A 7,926-nucleotide genomic window follows, 5' to 3' on the forward strand; every position below is an offset into this window, starting at 1 on the left:
CAACTTAAAAATTTCTGTATAAGCTCTGTAAAAAACTTAAAACGGCACATCAAAAGTGAGATGCAGTATGCATCAGTTAACTCAGCCTGTTAACTGTGTTCGGCTGACAGAATCAACAACAAATGTGTTAGCAAATGAGACAAATCTTTACTTGAAATCACTTTGTTATGCTGATGCAGTACAGCCAGTAGTGTTTCGTATTCTAAGAAATGTGACTTTTTTTTCGTATCTTCAAAATGCATATAATTTATTTCTAGGTTCATTTTTTTAAATCTATCACTTGTCTCTTTTCAGTTATTGTTCAATGTTCATGTTATAGCAGTGAGAAACAGAATTGTGTGCTCAATGCTCTACAAAGGCACACCAGGTCTAACTTCATTCTGGAAGGGGATAACATGAATTCTGCATCCTCAAGAAGCCCAGAAAATAATATGCAGGTTTTATTCATAATTTACTTTTATTCAGATTTTGTTTCTCTGATTAGATTAAAGAGATGTGAAACAGATGGAAAATTCAATGTCTTAAGCTTGCCTTGTGGACAGGGCATAAACTGACAAATGTTCTTACTTATCAGCCACATTTTAGTTGACTGCACTTAAAATTTATGGAAGAACAAGTGTGGCAGGTATAAGTCTACAATTTTTCTGAGTGAAACAAATTATCACCATCATTGCCAGCATTTCTGTACTGCCTTGGTTTGCCTTTCTGATTTTTTTCCATTATGACTGCAACTCTGCGCCAATGGAGTCACAGATTTTTCCTCAGGAACATTCTGAAAGCTGCTTTTTAAATGTGCTTGAAGTGATAATGTGAATAGATAAAGTGATGGTTTAGTTTCCACTTTTAATTCTCTCTTAAAATTGACTTTGATACCAAAGGCAGAAAAAGTAAGAAATACACATTTGTTTGTCTTCATCCTTTCCTACCTACTTTTTTGTTCTAGTAAATGTTAAGATCGATAAATTTCTAGTGGTAACAGTGCTTTTGAAATCCTCATTTTGCTCCCTCCATTGTAAAATCATCCATCTAAATTTCTCACTGGTAGTGATAGTCTTAATTTCTTACAGAAGTGTCTCACAGAACACATAATACCCATCTTTGTCACAACTCATGTAAATCCTGCTCTGAGAGGTCATCTCTCCTGCAGCAGAGGGCTGGCTGAGTGAGCTGCCCTGGGTTGGCCAGTTCCAGTGCTGGAAGCAGATGACTCCTACAAAATCAAAACTCCAGCACATTACCATTTTCCTTGTACCTCATCTGATTGGCAGGAGATTAGCCCTTGCACACATTGTATTGTTTTTATCCAGCATAATCCTTTTCATTTTTGTAATTTTCTAGATGCAGTTTTTTCTAGCTAGTGGCCATAAAAGCCTGTGACATAAGCAGACCACTTGCTTACTCCATTTCCTGGTCTGTTCTGTCATGGAACTGCGGTCCCCACTGAACATTTTTCTTTGATTAACAATTTGAAAAGAAGAACTCCACCCCCCATGGGAGGGGGAAATAATAGAAGAAAAGTAAAGCTGTTCTTTCCCCACTTCTTTCCTTCCTTCCCCTTGATCCCAAGACGAAAGTCAATAGAGCAAACCTGGTTTGTTTGTGTTTAACTGTTTTCCTTAAATTCTGTTTACAAATTAGGTGGAACTTCCCAGTCATAAAATGGGCAAAATCACCACATGCTCAATCACACTAAAATTGATGTTACTAGATAGAAACAAATTATTACTGAAGACTGGAGGAAGATCAGCTAATTAGTATCTACACACATACATCACACGCACAAATGTCAAGTAATCATTCCCAATTTCCTTCACAAATTTCATTATAGCAGAACAGCTGTTTGTCATTGTTTCCAGAGGCATTTTGTAGTCTTTTGTGTTAGTGCTCACTTGTCTGGAAGGCAAAATATTCTTTTAATTGTTATGCTTTCAGGAATGTACCACTTTGGTTAGCTCCTAAGGCAGTGTGTTAGCAAGGTCTGCAAATGCTTCCTGTGAAAAGAAAATCCTAAGGTACCTGTCAGTAGTAGGGACGAGTCACTTAATAAGATCACATCCTACATTTGAAATCTGACCCCTTGTATAAGAGTTTGATATTATGTCATGTAATGTTGTGCCTTGTTTCTCTTGCTCCCTATCTCTCCTTGTTCCAAGAATTAGAACAAAGCAGGGTCTCTCTCCTTGCTGTGCTTGTCTACCTGCAGAAGCACTGGAAACCAATGAATTTTAGCTTCAGTAGTACTCAGATTTGCATGGCTTACACATACAGCCCTTTTGCATTCCTTTCTCTGGCATGCCGTCATAGAGTGACCATCACAATTGGCCTGCACAGGCTGTTGGAACGCTGTAATTTGGTACGTGCTGAAGGCAGACTGTCCTGACATGGCATTACAGGAAAAAAAACATCACCAGGAAAAAAAACAACACTAAGACACAAAATGACAAAAAACCAAACCAAACAAACACTAAAAAACCCCTAACCAAACAAAAACCACAACACGACAAAACCCACCAAAAAAACCCCACCAGAAACACTTTGGTGCTTTTCTGTTCTATGAAAAAAAGAATTGTCTATTTTGGGTGGCCAGAGAGGTAAGAGTATATTTCCTCCTCTCTCTCTCTTCTGCCAGACCCAAGTCCAACTCCTGTGTGAGCAACACAGGCTGTCCCACATGCAGCAGATGCTGCAGGTGTGTAGCGTTGCTCCTGCAGCAGGTGAGACACGCAAAGCTGCCAGATAATGCTGCATGCTGTACCAGTGACAACGAGGTCCTGTACCCACAGTCTGATGGAGCCTGCCTCTTGTAGGACAAGGCACAGTCATCTGGATCAGGTCATCCCTCTGTGCAATGGCAGGCAAGCTGGCCATTCTGAGCTCCATGCCTGACAGCATGAGGTTGAATTTGTGGTTAATGTAGAGGTGGCTTGGACAGCACAGTCATCTGGACAGCCTCCTGTGAACTTGCAGTCACTTCTCAAGCCATCCAAGTCTCCCTTTTTGACCTCAGCAGTATCTCCAGGAAGAAGTTCTTTCATATAGTTCCTCCACCATGTAGACTAAGAATGACAGATGCCCGTATCTTGGAGCAGGAAATTAATTTCAGCAGTGACAGAAGGGCAGAAACAATGATCACTTATCAAATTCACTGTCCATAACCTGAACTCTGAGCAGGATGAAAAGCATTTGAGTGTCTCTCACTACACCATGCACAGTGGGACTAGAGATTTGGTAGTTGACCAGTAGCAGATTCTGTGCTTTGGAAAGATGGTTAAATTTTTTGTTTGATCACTTCTTACTATTTTGCCATATCATCTGACCAGACACTTGACAATGTTATCGATGGACTCCATAATGTTAAATTCATGGCTGATGAAAGGAAGATGCTCAGCTGACTCCCAGATGAGTTTATGTATGCTTTACATGCACAGTCTGTCTGAGCCCACCTTGTCTAAAAGTCACCTGAAGGTCCGGCAAAAACTCTGTTCCTACACCTCCCAGAATGCTTGCTGCCCCTGCTTGCCTCTGCTCACTCAGTCAGTAACCAAGCCTTGCCTTTCTTTAACTCACACAATGTTTAAAGACTGCAGAAACAAGCACAACCTGCTTAGCAATGTCTGACCCCAATAAAAAGGTCTGATCAATAGGGAAACTTATCCAGGACAGATCCACGTAGCCAAGCGGAACAGCTACTTAGCTTCCTCCTGTCATAGTTTTCCTCTGAGATCACCCTGCCTCATGACTGAAGATTTCTATTTTGAAGCACATGGGTACAGTTCCCTCTCCAACCATTTCAATCCTGAAACCACAGAGGGTTGTCTTACGTGTCACAAGACTTCTTAGGAAGTCTGCCTTTCTTTTCCTTTGCTCATATCACTAGTGGATCAACAGTTAAAACCTATAAACTCCTGTTTCTACCTTCCACTGTCAGTGAAGACCTGGTTTGGGTGGCAGATAGAATCACAGAATGGTTTGTGCTGGAAGAGACCTTTAAAGATCATCTAGTTCCAACCCTTTCAACCCCCCTGCCACAGGCAGGGATGCCTTCCACTAGACCAGGTTGCTCAAAGCCCCATCCAACCTGGCCTTCAACACTTCCAGGCATGGGGCATCCACAATTTCTTTGGACAACCTGTTTCAGTGTCTCACTACCTTCATCATACAAAAAAATAAATTTAAAAAAAAATTCTAAATTTATCATCTTGCAGTTTAAAACCAGTGTCCCTTGTCCTGTCATTACAGGCTCTGATTAAAAGTCTCTGTCATCATTAGGAAAGGGCTAGGTCTTGATTGCTTGTGCTCTTATCTACTTTAGTTTCCAGTAAGCTTTCCCAAACACTAAAAATGTAAGGTTTTGGCCTAATATATTATTCACATTCTGTTCAGCTCAAGAAATTACCCTGTTAAGTACTCTTTCCTGTGTCACTGGCTTTCAGGGATGCGGCTTTCCTGCCCATCTTGGATTCCAGGAAGGTGCTGACTATTTTTTGTTGTTGTTGTTGTTATTGTTTTTATCCTACACAGAACAGACCCTTTCAGAAAGTTAATTTCTTCACATCCATACCTTATCTATCCCAAAGCCCCAAAGCATTCCTGGTGTTCACAAGTGAGGCCCTCTTTTGGCCCTGTGCTCTCTGGTGTAAGTTACTACTGCTGGAGGTGACCAGCTGACAAGCATTTGACAAGTTGCTGACCCGCCTCTGGAGCTCACTGACATATTACAACACACCTTTCTACTTGTTTTTCTCAACATCCCTGGAGATTATGGGAGGCACTTAGAATAGCAAGGGTAAGTGCAATTGGGGAACAGAGGATCCATCTCATTTATTTCCATAGCAGTACATGCAAGCTCCAACAGAGTGGAGAGAGCAATGCCTACAATGGAAGTACAGCCTGCTGTCTTCCTCTGGGTGTTTGCTATGCTGAATCCCTTCACTTCTGCAAGAATCACCAAAATCCCCTAGAAAAGTTTTTCAGGATCATGTCCTCTCAAGAATCATTTTTTAAAACATCTACACAATCAGAAAAAAACCTACACCAAACCAAACCAAACCCCAAAACCAACCATATAAAATCACACAAAAAACCCCAAACCAAAACTGCACAGATTTTAGCTATGCCTGAAGAAAGCTAGAAATTATTTTAAATCCTACACTCAGTAGTCACCACTCCTGAGGCTATGGAGAGGTACAGCCTGCTTAAACACACCCATCAAGTAGCTGTTGGCATGAAAGAAAAAGTGTCTGGAGTATACTATACTCCTGCTGCCTGTTCTGGGCTACCTTCTTCCCTCAGGGCAGACTGGATGAACAGTAGTTACCTGCTCCTACCGTCCAGCTTTCCTGCAGACACACACCTGCATGTGGCTGTCTAAACATATATAAACAGAATAAAAATTCTGTGTGCTTCACAGTTCATCCAGCAAGTTGCTTGTGTTAGAGGAAGCATATGTTTAACATCACCAGTGCTAGTGGTTAGTCCTGAAATGCCTGTGCTAACTGACAGTATTTTCCTGTAGTAATAGAAACATGAGCTTTTCATCCCAGTATGGTCTGACCTTCCCTCTTTACACCACCTAAGTATTAAATATCCTGTTAGATGCCACATGAAATTAATGTGAGAGTCAGAAATTTCATCTTCCTCTGTGTGGTTACTTAAACAGTAAAAACCAGCAGTACTACACGCTTCTCCTCACTGGTCTGTCTTCTCTGTGAGAGCAGAGTATCACTGCCATGGTTCACTCTTAACTTCCTGACACATCTGGTGAGAGACTAGCCTGGCTGAACAGAGAGCTTTGGCTGGAACTCAGAAAAAAAAGGAGAGCTTATGATCTTTGGAAGAAGAGATAGGCAACCCGAGGACTACAAGGATGTTCTGAAGTTATGCAAGGAGAAAACTGGAAGAAACTAGAACTTAATCTGGCTACTATCATGAAAGACATTAAAAAATGTTTCTATAAATACATTAGCAACAAAAGGTGGGCTAAGGAGAATCTACATTGTTTATTGGATGGATGTGGAGGTAAACATAGTGACAAAGAAGGCTGAGGTACTTAATGCTTTTTTTGCCTGAGTCTTTAACAGTAAGACCAATTGTTCTGCAGGTATCCAGTCCCCTAATCAGGACAAAAGGCACAGGGAGCAGACTGAAGCCCTCATAATTCAAGGAGAAATGGTCAGTGACCTGCTACACCATTTAGACACACAAGTCAATGGTGCTGAGTGGAATCCACCCAAGCATACTGAGAGAGCTCACAGAAGAGCTCACTGGGCCACTTTCAATCATTTACCAGCAGTCCTGGCTAACCAGAGGCATCCCAGATGACTGGAGGTCAGCCAATGTGACACCCATCTACAAGATGGGTTGGAAGGAGGATCTGGGAAACTACAGAACTGTCAGCCTGACCTCAGTGCTGGGGAAGGTCACGGTGCAGGTCATCTTGAATGCCATCATATGGCACATGCAGGACAACCAGGGGATTGGGCCCAGCCAGCACAGGTTTGTGAAAGGTAGGTCCTGTTTGACCAACCTGATCTCCATCTATGATAAAGTGATTGCTTAGTGGATGAGGGAAGGCCTGTCGGGGTTGTCTACCTGGACTTTAGTAAAGCTTTTGATGCCATTTCCCACAGCATTCTACTGGAGAAACTGGGTGCATATGGTTTCGATGGGTGCCCTGTTCACTGGGTAAAACCCTGGCTGGATGGCTGAGCCCAGAGAGTGGTGGTGAATGGTGCCACATCCAGCTGGTGGCTGGTCACCAGTGGGGTCCCCCAGGGCTCAGTATTGGGGCCAGCCCTGTTCAATATCTTTATCAATGATCTGGACAAGGGAATCAAGTGCTCCCTCACTAGTTTATAAATGACACAAAGTTGGGTGGGAGTGTTAATCAGCTTGGGGGTAGAAAGGCTCTGCAGAGGGATCTGGACAGGCTGGGCTGCAGCCAACTGTGTGAGCTTCAACAAGGTGAAGTGCTGGGTCCTGCCCTTGAGTAAAACAACCACAAGAAGCACTACAGACTGGGGCAAGAGTGACTGGAAAAGCAGCTGGGGGTGCTAATCAACAGCAGCTGAACATGAGCCAGCAGTGTGCCCAGGTGGCCAAGAAAACCAATGGCATCCTGGCCTGTATTGAGTAGTGTGGCCAGCAGGACAAGGGCAGTGATTGTCCCCCTTTACTTGACACTGGTGAGGCTGCACCTCAGATCTTGTGTTCAGCTTTGGGCCCCTCACTACAAGAAAGGCACTGAGGTGCTGGAGGGCAATGGAGCTGGTGAAAGGTCTGGAAAACAAGACTTACAAGGACCAACTGAGGGAGCTGCGATTGTTTAGCCTGGAGAAACGGAGGCTTAGAAAGGAGGTTGTAGGAAGCTGGGACTTAGTCTCTCCTCCCAGGCAACAAGGAATTGGACAAGAGGAAACAGCCCCAAGTTGCACCAGGGGAGTTTTAGATTGGACATTCAGAAAGATTTCTTCACCTAAAGGGTTGTCAAGCATTGGAACAGGCTGTCCAGGGAAGTGGTGGAGTCACCATCCCTGGAGGTACTTAAATGACATGTAGATCTGGCACTTAGGGACATGATTTAGTGGTGGACTTCACAGTGCTGGGTTAATGGTTGGACTCTATGATCTTGTATCTTCTAACCTAAAATATTCTGATTCTATGATTCTCTGTCATCATGAAGTTTCCTGCTTAGAAATAAGCCACTGGATTCAGAATCCTTCTGTATTCTTGGTATAGCAGCAGTGGAGTTGGTATTATTAACCAAGATTAGACTAATAATGAAAAAGGAAACAATTTAACATAATTGGGGTTTTTAGCCCTAACTACTTCATGAATATAGAGATAAAACAAAAAAAGACATTCTGCTTGTTGTGATGTCAACTTTAATGTACCCTTTCTGATTAACAAAATTAGGCAGCAGTTAAA

Source organism: Manacus candei, unplaced genomic scaffold (assembly GCF_025592945.1).
Source record: "Manacus candei isolate 608988 ecotype Guabito, Panama unplaced genomic scaffold, ASM2559294v1 h1tg000034l, whole genome shotgun sequence".
In the NCBI taxonomy this organism is placed as follows: Eukaryota; Metazoa; Chordata; class Aves; order Passeriformes; family Pipridae; genus Manacus; species Manacus candei.